This window comes from Sinohyriopsis cumingii, chromosome 14, assembly GCF_028554795.1.
Source record: "Sinohyriopsis cumingii isolate HCF-2022 chromosome 14, ASM2855479v2, whole genome shotgun sequence".
Taxonomy (NCBI): domain Eukaryota; kingdom Metazoa; phylum Mollusca; class Bivalvia; order Unionida; family Unionidae; genus Sinohyriopsis; species Sinohyriopsis cumingii.
Genome location: NC_142974.1, coordinates 52,135,617 through 52,152,203, shown reverse-complemented (window position 1 = coordinate 52,152,203; position 16,587 = coordinate 52,135,617).

Genomic DNA, 16,587 nt, shown 5'->3' with positions numbered 1-16,587 from the left:
TAGTGAACGCATGACCAGTGGATTACGAAACGCAGTGATCAGCCTACTAAGCTGCTATATCCACCTACCCCATACTGTTTGAAACCAAAGAATTAAAAATAAATAACAGTAGGAAGTTGAGAAGAAAAACATTAAATGGATAAATTGCATTATAATTTAATTGAGCCAGATAAATATGTATAAATATGACGCATATTTTACTGCATGCAGTAAATGTTCATCTCCAGAAATATGTTTAATATAAAATGTGCAACCCAAATAAAGTCACTTTATCCTAACACCTGGCCAACCAGTTCTTGCACCAACCTCTTAATGCTGAGTGCTAAGCAAGGCAGCTGCTAGTACCATTATTATAAGTCTTTCGTATGACCCGGCCGTGGTTCGAACCCACAGTCTCCCTCATCCAAGGCAAACACTCTAACTACTAGGCAACCAGCACGGTTTGTTCAGTAAGTAAGGCAATTACCAGCCCTAATTCCCACTATTCTTATCAGGGGCGAAGGCTTATACATTAAGACTAGTGTAACAATGTTATGTTGCTCACTTAGCAACATTAATGCCATAGAAGTTCAAGGGCATTTTATTATATTTTGATGATGCACTGTTCTGAGTCAAAGTCATAAACTTCCAGTTCTAATAATATGACTGACAAATTGTTAAAACTACGTTAAAAGATCAAAATCACACACAACTCCCAGTTCTCATTAGAATGAATCTCTCAATCACAAAAATGTTACTTGCCATACAAAATCTACTACACTAATTATCCTGTTTTGAATTAGTCCATTTCTCATCAAAGTCCTTAGAAACTATTTCGATGAGGCAAACCTACCTCTGCCTAAAACATTCAGCTAATAAACATTTGTTGGAAATGTGACAGACAGAGGACACATTACATCAGTAATACTGTTCAGAATACTGTCATGAAATCCAATGTTCCATGATGAGCTGTTATAACCGATTTTCTTCTTTGGTTCTTTGTTAATCTAAATACCTTTATAATACATTTCATAGCTGTATCAGTGTCCTTTTAATTTGTTTTAGGGGCCCCGAGTGGCCAGTGTCTAAATCTTTAACAGATCCTGATCACTGCCATCACACCTCTGTCTGTGTGGGCTTGAGACTCAGACTCGGCTAACGTGGGTACTTGAGATAGCTTGCCAGCAGCTTCCGTGGGTCGATCGTGGGTTTTCCAGGTTACTTCCTCAACTAGTTATACTGGCAGAGATGTATAGCCTATCATGTGCTGAACAATGGCATTTAAACCTTCAAAAACAACATGTTAATATATGAAAGTACTGTGATCTTAAATTTGATGATAAAAGCAATTTTACTTTACAAGTCAATTTCCAACAATCCTTTAACAAAATCGTGATAGTTAACTCAATCTAACCGATATACTTTAGTTCCCTTGAAGATAATCATGACAATTGTAAGAATGATAATAACTTAAAATCAAAACCTTCTCCTGTAACATTTTCTTTTGTCTATGATTATCTGAACTTCTCGAGGAATGAGATATGATGCATGCATATGCATATTGCCCATTTTTTTTTAAAAACGGGTCACACGTTAAATCGGATAGGCTATTTAATTACTGACAAGTAAGCAACTTTATAATAATACCAACATGCTTTTCCCAAATGTTATTAATTTTGCTTTCGAGACAAAATCTCCCCAATCAAAATTTTAATAAATATAAGAAATCCTTTAGGAATATTAAGCCTTTTCTCATTTTTCTGGTACATTTGAGTTTTTATGTACTACTGCTGTTACTTTAAAACACTGTTTGCTACTGGTGCATATATTACAACAGTGGCACAGGTAGTAGAAGACTTGTGTGAGGGTGCGAAATTTGGCTAATCTTAACTAGGGTAGTTTGGGAACCATATATTTATGGATGAATTCACCAAGATTTGTATATGGGAACTATATATTTATGGTCCAATATCACCTAGCTCTGTGCATGGATATTACGTGTATATGTTTATGGCACAGGACAGTGACCTCTTCTGATGTCCAATCTATGCCAACTGTGAATAATGTGCTATAATAGCAGGGATATAGCACATATAATAATCCATAACTCTGTATCACGTAACAGACCATCAGTAAAAAAATATAACAAACTTATTTGACCAAGAAAGCTGTTGTCAACGTTGATGCAAGCAATGGAGATGCTGCTGACTACTGTACATATGCATGGGATGGTCCTAAGTCAAATAAAGTTCGTTAGGACTTAGTGTCGACGTGTAGAAGTATAAATAGCAATATGCAGTGTTTCCCAAATTTGAGAATTACGTGTTAATGTGAAAGTGCTCTCAAATATCACATGCTGACATGGCCATCCCATTCAATAACAACAGCAAGTTCTACTAAATCGAGCTTATAATATAGTCTAAATATACTTCCCCATTTGTTTGTAACTCCCCTCCTATTTTAAAAGCAAAAGGCACAAGTGAGATCAGAGATGCACACAACTTAATTAGAACATTTATTGATTTATAATTTCAAACCTGACTATGCCAATGGTGGCCATAACACAGTTATCATCTGAGCATTTCACTTCAGACGAAGTTTTCAGTTTAAAAGACGACAATGCTTGTCAGCCATTTATGGTTCCTGGACAAGTCCATTTTCAGTGAAGTGGTATATGCATAACTACACATGTACGTACATAGAAGGAAAATACTTTGTTGTCTGCTTCTGATATTTACAATGTCAAATCAAGCACACTCACAGCAAATGACAAATACAAATTTGCCTTTCCCGTTGATTTAACAAGCGGTGTAATTTTCATATTCGTTAGTGGAAAGAGATATGAAACAAAACTCTCAACATTATGGTTATTTACGGAATAATCCGGCAGTTGCCGAATAGGATGAACTACATCACTATGCTGTCTGAGGAAAAGAGACTCACCATAGTGTATGCAATATGCTGCCGTGCTAATATGGAAAGACCGTTAAGCTTGAAAGGTGCGGAGGATGCTAATGTTATTGTCACTCGGGTCACGGTCAGGTTAGAAATTCAATGAATGAAATGACTAAGTTCTGTGCACTTTGTATCACATTAAAGATTTGCTATTGAGGGGGTACAAACAAACGGTTAGCTTTATCTATCTATAAATATGCTGACACAGTCACACTTTGGCTTGGCTATTATTCAACTGATAATGTGTGGTCAAAGATAAAGTCGGAAGTGATAGGACAGTCCGAAGAGTAATTATAAGAAGGGCAGTAAAAGTGAGTCAGTGTATGTTTTCGTCCCTTAATATTCAGAACAATCCTGCTAAAAAAGCAGCAATGAGACTCCAACCAGCATAGTCCTGAAAATAACTAGGTCTTACCTCTGGCTGACTGTCTCATTAGAACGTGATTTTGGGACACTCCTGCTTGTGCGATACTAAGTCAGGATGCAGACTATAGTAACCAAGTTTGTATATCAACGAGTATGTGATGTACAGAGCCTTATTTTCTGTTGGGGGAAATATTGTTTCATCAAGAATGTGAGCTGTTCTAGTTTGAAAGGGACCACCCATTTACTTTTCAAGGGTATCAGGTACTGACACAGGGGTATTCCATTTTCCTTCCCTTGCCTATCTGGCATTTTTTTTTAAAACTTCTTTTTCTTTTTCTTTTTCTTTTTCTTTTTCGAGAGAGAGAGAGAGAGAGAGAGAGAGAGAGAGGGCGGGGGAAACCGCTTCTTCGTTTACCAACTCTTATGGCATCAATGTGAACTGTTTTGACCTGTTAATATAATAATCAAGACCGCAGTTATTATGTAGCACATGTCGTATATAGTACATGTATGGCAAGTCAATTTTAAGCAGCGGTACCAGCACCTGTGGGTGGAACCGGATACATGCATGTTGTCATATATGAAAACTAATGAAAGAACGAACAGCTCTTTTGGACGAATATAATAAACAAATTTATAAAGAATATATAGAATATATTTGTTTCTTACTAGTCTGATCCAGGACGTCTTGCCATCTTCCAAGCGTTAGGTGCATTAAATCTATAATCTGTAAAATCCATGTACACACCAAATCACGCGCCACATATACCGCACTATATCAGCCGACGTGGGTTTAAAAGAACACACTTTCTGCTGCCATCACTGTTTTACCATTTTACAAAATTATTTCTTTTTAAAAGTCACTAATAATGCTAGTAAATATTTTATGAGTCGTATTTTAAGTATACGAAATGTACAGCGACACTGCACACTATGGATGTTCTTTTTGGATGACAAACAATCAGAAGTCACGTGGCTAAGCGTTTGCACACCAGTCTACAGCACAAGGAGGATCTCAAATTGTGTGAACAATACACCTGTATGTAAGTGTCTTTCAGATATTACCGACTTTGTTAGGACTTTCACAATAACGCGTAAATCATTCTTATGATCATTCTTAACCGTTTGCCGACGAAACATTTCCTCAAGATGTTGGTGTGCATTCAAACCCAGATCCTCGCAATTATACCAACCCCGCCCCCACAAATGAGCAGCAAGATATATTTGTTAAGAATTTCAGTTGAACTAACTTGTCTCAAAATTTGTTTCTTCAGTTTGAAATAAGAGCTTTTTATTAATACAATTAATATGTAACCCTATATTTCAATTTTCAAAACTTACCTGGACGGGACAATTCACATTATCACATGTGCGATCTGGTGCTTCATGCTTGTTGCATGATTTTGATTAGAAATTCTTGTGGTTTACATATATATTTTTTAATACAATAATCAAGTTTCCATCACCATCCTTAGTACATTTGGCCGCATCGAAACTGTTTAAAATGTTATTATTACATTGCTTAATCTACTTAAAACATTATATGAGAACCCTCTGTCCTCTAATTAAACTAATATGTATATATGAATGTCAGTGCTAACCATAAGAAAGGTATCCAAACGTTACTTATCAGAACGTGAATTGTAATGACACATATCTGTTCATTTCTGTTCTCCCTATTACATGATTTCGGAAACAGCTGCATATTCAAGAATTATTGAGAAACCACACTTCAGGAGGCAAACTTGAAAAATAAAATTGTAATATGAGACTGGATTCACAGCAAAAAAAAAATACTTGCATCTTCCTACTGAATCCTACGATATTATTTCATTGCTAGTTATGTGAGAAGATGGTTTATTAAATATTGTATTAACTAACAAAGATAACAATTTCTACCTTGACTCATTTATATGTTGTACAATAAATTGAGATGGTTTTTGTTTTATGACGCATCAAAAGACCAGTCGAGCATAGCGATTGCAAGATAAAAAAATTAAGTTATTTGAATTCGTCTAACTGAATGGAAAGCAAAAGAAATATTTTAAACAGGAGTATTCGAATTCAGTTGTGGGTGCTAAAATAAAATTATATACCAAAAAATCTTTGTCAACAAAGAGAATAGTTGTCGACCAGGAACCTATTGGTTGCCATATACTTGTCTAACTAACACAATATGAGATATCTCTATTGTTGATTACATCCTTGTAAGACGAATTACTTGACCTTATAAAAAATGTTGTATATGTTTAGTTAAATAAGGTGAAATCAGATAGATCAGATTCCAGTGCAAGTGAAAAGTATTGAGTGTACTCTCTTCATCGCCCAGTTAATGATTTCCATTCGAACATTTCACCTCGAAAACCAAACATCTAGTAGCTTGTTAGTTTACAAAGTAAGGACAGTCTTCTTTCATCCATTGTAAATTGGTTTGATCAGATATATTTGTTATGGATGACATGCAGGCGGACGCACTATAAAATGCGTCTAAATCATTATCACAGCTTGCAGTAATTGAATTGTTAATAAGATTGCAACGAAAAATGTTTCATTGACACAGTAACGCTGTTAGCGAGTAATGACACGCCAGCCGGTTATCAGTACATCTTTATATTACCTTCATATTTGACGAAATACAGTTTAAAATTGGTGAATAAATCTGCTCGAATAAACATGATTAGTCCAATCCATGTGTATTGAAAAACTGGTATAGAAACTATAACAAAATTACTGCCCTGAATTTCGTATGAATATTGAAAACGTAACGCTTGGTTTGAATAGTTACTATATCTTTCCTGATCTCTTTAATTATTACTTATTTGAAGGCATATTCATGATTCATAAGGAAATAATACAAAAATCATATCGTATACAATGGTCATACCGTATTGCTTTTGCAATCAGTATTGTAAAAATACAAAATACCAAGTTATCTCAGTTTACAAAGTTTGATACATAAATTCCACTTTATAATCACGATTAATTCCTTAGTTACTGTGTTATTACTAACAACTTTAAGCTGCATTCGAATTTGTCATATATGCACCTTAAATATCGAAATATATCATTATCTTGTTAGAAACATTCTTCTTGCGAACCTATGAAGTTATGCTCCATATTTAACAGCTGTCCCACTGAAAGAGACAAAATACTAATTCAGTGGACTTATTATATGTTCACAGTAGACTATTCAGTAGCGAACATGTGTGTGAATATTAACGATGTAAAAGAGTACAGTTACTATACCCCATCAATTAAAAGCACTTTTATCTAGTTTAAAGCGGGGTTTTCATATGGCGGTTTTAATACTGCATCCATGTTATGTTCGTTTTCTTTTATCACCAGAATTCAAATGAATTGTTTTATCGAAATTCAAACGGGGTCGATTTTTAAAATTATGTTCTTTGAATATAAATTATCTTAAAAGATTATTTGGACTCGCAATCTTACCAGATCTTTGTTACATGGTGTTATTATTACAGCAGACATTTTAAAATCATAACTTTCTGTTCATCATTATCGTATCATGCTTCCTACGTGCGTATTCTCCAGTATGCAAAGAACCTCCGATTAGAGCACACGATAGCTCGCTGCCTAGGAAAGAACATTCTTAGGCGGTCATATGTAGCTGATACGAGATGGAAGCCTCAGTTCAATATAAAAGAACACACATGGGACATCTGCATAAAGGATACATCATTATCTAAGCAAACAGTGTTGAGTATCAAATATAAATATGATTATATCCGACCCAGAGGGTACATATATAAAATATTTGTGTATACACCAATAACAAAACTCACCAATTCAGATAGGGATCCACTTGATTTGCCTGAAAGTACATTTTATTTTATTTGCTTAGTATTAATGATAATCTCACTGTCTAGGCCCCATTAATAATAGTATAGCGTCTCGATATTCGGATGAAAATGATCGTATACTTATTATGGCAATTAGCATGATGGCTCTCTGCTAGGACATAGGGCCCCATACAGACAAATTGACGTATATGAATATGGGAATTGAACTTTAAAAAGGTTCCATGCAGACAGATGTAATATAACAATAAACTGGCTCTTTACAAACAAGGGGAGTTAAGCGTTAAAACTGGTCTAAATGGATGAGGGAATTTAACACTACAATGGCGCAATACAGGAATTTAACATTAAACAAAATATAGACTTGAAATGGTTTGAAACATGTCAGTATAGCGACAAGAGGAATGGTCAAAAGTGCAATGTTAAAGTTTAACGTACTTACCAACACTTCATTTTGAATCAATAACAACCAGTCATCTAGAGACTAGCACCCACAATTACAGTGATACAAATAAAGTAGGATATAGACACATACATTCTTTTTCACACAAGTGTATGAATCTCAATTCATAAACAACCATTATATCACCCGTGACAAGAGTACATTTCCTGATATGTAGAGAACACACTTTCAGCGCTGTAAATGGTGGGAGTGTTCATACATATGCAAACATACCATCACCAGAAAAGGAATTGAGTGCTCACACCCGCATATATATACCTTCAGTGTTGGTGGGTAAGAATAACGGTTAGTGATCATGTCATAACATATTGTACGTTTTGAACATTCCGTTTTTTGCAAAAGTATGTATGGATTGGAGTGTATGATATCAAGGTCAAGTGATAGTTAAAAAACTCCTTATATGTAATCTTGTATGTTTGGGTGTGATATTGTAAATACAGGATGTTGAACGTGATGGACGTAAGACTGTCAGCAATGGCAGGTGTTGAAATAAATTAAAAATATTGTATTGACAATTACATGATTCAACCATAGCCCATCATTTGAGATATATCTGTTATTGTACTTATAAAGGATGTGTATTCGTCTGTGAAGATGGCTACTTGTCTATCATAGATTGTTTCTATGTCTACGTCTGTTTCTTTCCCATAGACGATTATAATGATATTCGTCATTTACTAACCCATGGTGATACAATCCCATAAGCCCAGTACAGACCCACAATTTGCCCTTGCTAATGTCCCATGAGCCGTTATTGTCAGAAATAAATTGCTGTATTTCCATAATACCCGTACTTTCTTTCATAATACAGGTCTTTGCCAAGTAGACGAATCGAGTAACTGAAATAAGCAGAATATTAGCAACTCTATAGACCAGGATCATCAGCACCGACCTACACAATGTCACAAATATATTCAATTTTACAACTTACCATAATTTATTTAGCCATTCCGCATAAAGTTGAGAAAATGTTGAACATTGTTTCTTTTGTAATTTAACATAATAGAACGTCTATTTCTGTCAAGAGAAGTAAAAATGCGGCTCTTGTTTTAAATTATCTCTCTATAATTTGTGATGCGTGTTCTGTGCTACAATGACATTCCCAAAACGATGGTATAGTACATATTCCCTTGCAAGTATGACTTAACACAGCCAACATAACAAAGATCTAACAAAACTAATATCAAATAGTAGTGAAGAATATTTAATATTTTCATATATAGTGGGGGTCGGGTGTTTCTTTGGTGAAAACCGTTGATAATATGTCGATCAAACGTTTAACATGAACAACGATTAATTAAATGCCCGGTGACAGTGTGGTAGGTTTCGTTTGTTTGAGACAACACTGGGGAAAAAGGAAATGTAAAGAATAAATGTTCGTCCTACATTTTACTTTGACAAGGCTCTGTATAACTTCAGAGGAAACTCCAAACACCTGACTAAACATGACAAAAATCGGTCGCGTTGTTGCAAGACCGTTTTATCTCCGATTTTACAAGACATATATTTAGGAAAAATGCATCAGTATCTCGCGATCAAATAGACTTAACATTCTTATATACTTACCAATGCAAATATTCTGAAAGAAAAATATATCAATGTTTTCTTCTGTTCGATAAACGCGCAGCTCTATATTTAACAACGTAACTCTTTCTGCATCGGTGAACTGAGATATGTCGGTATATTTCAGTAGGGAAGCATTGGATCAGACAAACAATCTATAAAGGTCGCATTTTATTTCAGACAAAATAAAAGCTGGAAATGATACGTGTTCAGTACTTGAAGCGGACAAAACTAACACATAACTAACTTTAAGCACTTTCTCGGTCTGCAAGATATGTAAGTTTGCCAAAGTTGTAGAACTGGGTTTGAAGATGTAAACAATCAAATTATGGAAGCAAGTCATGTAAAATCATGTCACACTGTTATTATGAACCTTTATAGCGGGTAAATATATGGTGCATAATCTGTAAATATTGCAGCATTGTTTGGATGAGTAATTGAATCTGGCCCATATTTATATATCCCTTTTCCTCATTATGCCGATGAAATATCATCCCACATTTAGCATATCTTGTTTTTTTTTAAATCCGATTCCTTGTTCTCTATATAACGTGACAGTTTCATACAAACGCAAAATGGTGGTATTATTTAACGTTAAAGTCGAATTGTTAATATTATGCATCATAGATTGAAGTCAAGATATTGCTTAAAATATGAATTAAAATGCTCCACTACAGAGAATGCGTTTTATGCAGTAACCTCATAACTTTGTTTTTTAAAATTTATCTTTATCTTCAAAAATCTGTTAATGACCTTTTATTGAAAGTTTGTAGACTATAAAGCATCTCTGTTTGTGTACGCCAACTTTTTTTCCCCCAGAATATGCATATATAATTTGAAATAACTAAAGGTCATCAAATTAAAGGAATGAATATAGAAAACATTGAAGCACGGAAATACCTTAGACCTAAAGGTGGCTATTGATTGCGAAATATAAATTTAAGAACAGGTTTCCCTTTTCAGGACTTGCCTTAAGGAAACGTGAGCTAGACTTTTTCCTTCGGCACCACCCCTTCGGAGCCTCTCGCTCCAATTCATAAAAGTATTTGCCATACTACATTAACCTTTTCGGTCGTCCCATGCTGCTCGCAAAATCCGAGACTCCATTGTTTGCCTCTTTCACAAGTCTGGATAAATGTGTAAAAAGGGATAGTGTCAGCTTACCTACTTCCTTCAGTCCGTAGGCATCAATAGGTTGTTTCAGTGGATAGTTCTTTGTATCTAGAAGATACTCTTTAAAAGAACGATTAAGAGTCAAAAACTTGTGTTCATAGAAATACTGAAAATCTAAGCATGACACGAGCCACAAAAGAAATATTATTACTTAATTTGATCCTATCCTCATCTTGACTGGAAAAGTGTTATGTTTTCAAGATTTTAAAATAAGGTTGCATAACCTTTTTATGACTTAGTTAAAAAGCTCAGCCAATATGTGTTTCTTGAGTATTTTGTTAAAGTGATAAACAACTTTATCGTTAGTCAATGTTTTAAAATAATGTTACCCTAATTTATAACTTTATAACTCTTTGACAATATTTACAGCATACACGCATACATATTTATCCTCTTTTTAATGTATTCTTATCGGCAGCAACTTTAGTGGTGCATAGCTCTTCTAAATTCCAAAATACTAGTGATATGTTGGCAAGTTGACGTTATTTGCTACCGCAATAGACAATACACGTAAACATACAACATAATGTGAACCCAGTGAGTAAAGCAAAATATCTCACTTTGACTGCACAATTGGTGTCGTCACCTGTTTTTGTAGACACATTCTTTCCTGTACTGTCTCTGGTCTGGTTCCCTTTCTCGTGTGCTTTCCAGTTATGTGGCCTGGTAAATATAGATGAAAACATGGCAGAGGTTCAAACAAACAGCGAGCCGGAGTAATCTTTATTACACAAACGTTTCATCATGAGAGATACACTGAAATAAGGCCTTACAGATAACGGTTGTTATACAGTTATAGATTACTTATCAGTATTTTACTCCCACAATGGTACTTACTACTGCAACACAAGTCCGGCATTTCCAGTAAGGCCGTAAGGTATAGTTCCATGCATAAATCTGATAGCACATTAACCTACCTAATACAAATATTAAATAAATATTAAGAACAACAGTGTTATAAAAAGTTCCATATATTTGTACAGATCTTTTGAAACAAAATATAAGAAGACCACTCGTTCATTGTATGAACTGACAAATCAATGGATGTTTATAGCAAAAGACATTTCTGCATCATAGGCCCAAATATATAAATGCATTTTTTATGATCAAAGAATATTTAAATAAAAGCGATGCTTACATTTCATGTTCAGGCAATTTCCTTGTCCTCTAATTAAAAAAACTATACTAAACTGCTTCATGACATTTCAAAATAGTTTTTGAGCAAGTAAATATGCCTTGCCGACAACAATAGTGTATCAGCTCTACTTCCAAACCGACTGTGAGTATTTCTATGTCTAGGCACTGCGAAATAAAAACGGTATGAATACATGCCTCTCGTCAATTTCAATAACAGAACAAGCCGGAACCTTTCAATTTACAATTTATCCATATAATTAATTGTTAAAACGAATAAATTGGAAAATCACATGGTATTCTTGACATGAGAAATTTGGATTTATGATAGAACTTTTATCACTATTCGGGATTTAATTCACAATATTGTAAGTTTTTACAAAATTATTTTCATAGTGTATTCCAGGGAAAGAAAGTATTTATGCATACACTATATGCATATGGGACCCCAACTTTAACAGTGTTTATGAGACCCCAGTTTCAGCTTTGTGTGTGTGTGTGTGTGATGATGGGACCCCAATTTCCAGTTTAAACACATTTTCATAAATTGGGTTTTGTGACAGAACTTTAAGCACCATTCGGGATTTGATTCACAATATTGTACGGTAGTTTTATAAATATTTTCACTGTGAATTCCAGGGAAATAAATTATTTGTGCATGCAGTTTATGTATTTGGGACCTAAATTTTAGCTGTATTTATGAGACCCCAGTTTCAACTATGTGTGTCCGGAATAGTGGACACCAATTTCCAGTTTGTACTTTTTTATTTAAATTATTGCTTAGGCATTCTCATTAGGTATTGATATGAAATAACATTTGTTTTCCTATAGGCATATCACATATCTTTGATCTACCCTTTTATGGTGGATTCATTTCGTGAACTTTTTTGCCTATGCAAATTAACACAATGGCTCACCCAATACAGCCTTCAAATGCACCACACTAGCTATTGTGAGCAGATTATACATTACCTCTTTGCCTTTTAATTGCCTTTATTTAATATGCCCGAAGGAGTTTTACATCAACTTCAGTCATGTATGTGTACCATTTATACATGCTACAATTGTCAGAGAATCGGATTTTTGAACTATGCATAATATCCTTAAAAACTAATGCTTCATTTTATTACACAGGACTTATCCTTGTAAAATTCTAATTTTAAGCTTTGGTTTTTATAACATCTTTGCGTGTTTTTTCTAAATTTTAATTTATTGATTTAGCCTTTTGTTTTTCCCAGTATAGCTTATGGTGTCTTTGAAAATGTTTCATTCAAAAGAGGTAATATTCTACTTGAGTATGTAGGGGAATGGATTGACAGATTGGAAGCTGAGATAAAGGACACAAGATATAGCCAGAAACAACAAAATCATAAATTCAACAGATGTTATCTTTTTGGCTTTAATATCAGAAGAAGACACATTAGTAAGTTTCAGCCACTATACTTATGATATATTTAAATTTAGTACTCATATCAGGGCTGAAACTGCAAGGATTTGTGGGATAAAAAAGCACCAATTAAAACTACATGTAGTGAATACAGAAAGAAATTCAAATAGAAGAAAATTGATGATAAAACCGAAATTTCTCCATGTGAGAATACATTGTCCCTTGAATCAGAACTTAGTTCCAACCTTGAATTACATGATAACATGATATGAGTACTATATGTGAGAATATTGTTTATATTAATTGTTCATTTAGCATAAAGCAGGTTATTTTGTCTGTCAATTTTGTGCTGCAATTAAGAAATGAATCTATGTAAAAATTCCAATTTCTGAAATTAGTCTAGTGAACGTTGAATTGCATACTGGACAGTTTCAAGAAAACGGAACCTATAATCCGCATTCATTAGTATTTGCTTACAATGAACACACATGATGTCACCAGCAGAGTTGCTCCATTAACATGTTCATCCAAGCTGGTGAAAGTGGCGTCTGCACTGCATTCCATTCAAAACATGGTATAAGTGGAGGTCATATCAAAGACAAAGAAACAAATCCTTTTAGCAAAGTAAATTGTTCGGGAAGTTGTGTACTAGTTTCTGTATATAATAGTTGTAACCCTTTAATTCAGTCTAAATTAGATTGTTTTGCATGTTTAACTTAGTTGGCTGTGTGCATGATTTTTAATACCTTTCGAGTTACACTGAACGTCTCTTTGTGCAATTTTCATTCCGCTAAAATGTATACACAATGCATTTATTAATAATCCCAAAATATAGCTGAATAAGAGTTACTGTCCTTTATTTACTCGTAGTGGATCATCAACATCAAACATTTTGGTCATACCGAGTTTGAAATAAAATAGGTAGAATTGCCTCTACTGGTACATTGATTTGATTTTTGATTAAGATGACAATTTACAAACTGATTTCAGTTATCAGGGTTGCGGGAATAGGCAATACAATACCTCCTCCCCCACCAAATATTGAACAACGAAGAGATCGTGGGCTTATAATCATCGATGAATATTCAGATTCTCTCCAACTACTTGCCATAGACTAAGAATTTTTTTATTCATTCAGCTGTGCAGAAAATGGCATATTAACACTGGAAAGGATGATAATGAAGTCTTTATACTATTTTATTTTATTATGGTTATTTAGGCAAATAAAGATGAAACTGAGATGGGAATAATGTATAAGGACCATACAGATTTTCTGAATTCGGTAAGCAAAATCACACCATGCAGTGGTTCATATTATCATTTATGTGTGAAGCCCAACACTCTCTGAGACGTAATTATGCATGTACTAAATTGAGATATGTGAGTGCATTGACGATTAGACAACGGCCAACTAGTGTCATGCAGATGTGTCACCTAAACTCCGATGTAGACATGCGGATATTGTAATTATAATTTAATTGTAATTATAATTTAAGAAATTGTTATATGTCATGTGATGTCTGGTATTACTTACAGCTTATATTCAGCTCTTGGGTCCAGGTTAGTGTGACTTGATGGCTGTGTTTTGGAAGGTGGTTTGGACAGATTTTTGTTATGATTGTTGATCTATCTAAAGGACTATAAGATGTATTTTTTTTGCACGTAGAATTTTGTTTTTACTTTCGTTAAGTATAGATGCAACATCTAAGAGAGGACAGGTGTACCAATCTATATATGTCATCATGTCTCTCATGGCACTTTAATACAATCTGGTATTCACGTTTATGATCACAAGACCTTACATAAGTTTGAGAGACATTGCCCTCAACATGTTGTTGAATTAGAACATTGACAGAGTGTATTAATACATGAGTTGTATAGTTTGTTTGTCTTTTCAGGTTTTGTGTTTCTATGGAATACATATGTACTATCTCCGAGAACAGAATTAACTGTCCGGAAACAATACTAATATTGTCCAAGACAGATAATAAAAGCATAATTCACCCACAACATAGCTGGATTAAATTGGTATGCGACTGATATACTACAATTAACAAATATTTTTTGATATTAGACCTGTGCGAGTTTTTATCACTCTAATAGTAGTAACATAAAATATCAACTATTGGAATGACTATATAGTTTTTTCGTGATGAAAATAATAGTACTATTTAAGAGAACTTCAAACAGGTTTTGAAAAACCCTTGATTTTGAAGTTTGGTCATGAAAACCCTTTAAACATGATAAATAGAAAACCTCAAATATGCATTCACATCTCATTTTTTTTTAAATCTTGAATTTTTCTAATATTTGATATAGTGCTATTAAGTTCCATATTTACCTATTTAATATATTTTAGGAAAAAACTGATAACTAACCGTCATTCTAATCCGTCTTTGCATGACATGTTAATTTCTATAGATAAATATTGTCTTATTCCTTGCCTTACGACCATACAAATATGTTTGTACTTGAAACTTTCCAAACCTAGCTTAGGTCACTATCAGTTAACCAGTCCTTGCACATTACTGATGAAGCATTGCGAATGTTGACTTAGTTGTCTGCTACGAATGGAAAATGCGTGTTCAATTGCCAATGGATCACGGATGCCAAATGCTCATGGAGGTATATGGCAATGTGTGCTTTGTGTAATAAGCTATCCAGTCAGAGGGAAATGGCGGAGTATGCCTTTTTCCTGCATATGGGAAGAAGAAAAAAATAAACCCCAGTCACATGCAAACAAATTGGAATCCTGAACGATCATTCACAGCTACCTTGCATGAAGACAGATTCTGAGAAAATTACTATCGGCTTCAAATCCCCTGCCACTTCAGATGCAGCTGGACGATCATAACATATTTGAGACTGATCTATCTCCCAAGCAATCACACTTAAATGTCTTAAGGACTGATACGAATGAATGTGTTGAATCAAATTTTGTGCAAAAAGTTTGTCCTTTTCTACATATGTTTCTTTAAACTTAACATCACAGAACTACAAACAAGGAATCTCCAGAAGCAATTGTGCCTTTAAGGTTTTTATTTTGTCTCTGTTTTATACTTGTTGAGTTTCTAAGCCACAGTTTAATTTCTTAGTTAATTGAACATTTTGCTTAGGAAAAATATCAATGGAGTTTAGTGTGCATGTTTCTAACTGAAATTATGTTACATACAGACGTAATCTACAATTTTGTTTTTGGCAAGGTTATAAAGTCGGTTCAAGCAGATCGGCAGAAATAAGGTGATGAAATTTCCTCCCTGCTCTTCCACAAAGACACGCAAGGTTATCAAATACTGTCATGAAATGCAGATTGTGAAATGTATTGTTTTACATAGATCTGTCAGTGATTTCGTTTTTCCAGCTTTTATGTCAGATTGCATATTTTCCAATACTTTTTTTTCAAAATGATCCAACCATCCATCCAAATTTTATTTTCAGTTTAATATTAGTAAATACCAAATAACTGTTTTGCTAGATGCTTAAATTTTGCCTCTGTTTTCTTTTTTCACTGTCTGTATATTTCTAAAAAATATAGAAACCATGATTAAATTGACTGTGAAGAGCCTTTCGGTTAAAAGTTATGAACATAGTTCAAGTGAAGATTTCATTATTTCAGCTGTTGTTGATAAAATATACCTATTTTCCACTACCCTTTCTCTACTTGTTTCAAGACCTCTATTTTATACTTTCTCTACTTGTTTCAAGACCTCTATTTTATACCTTTTATTTCTCAAAGAAAAAGCTGTTTA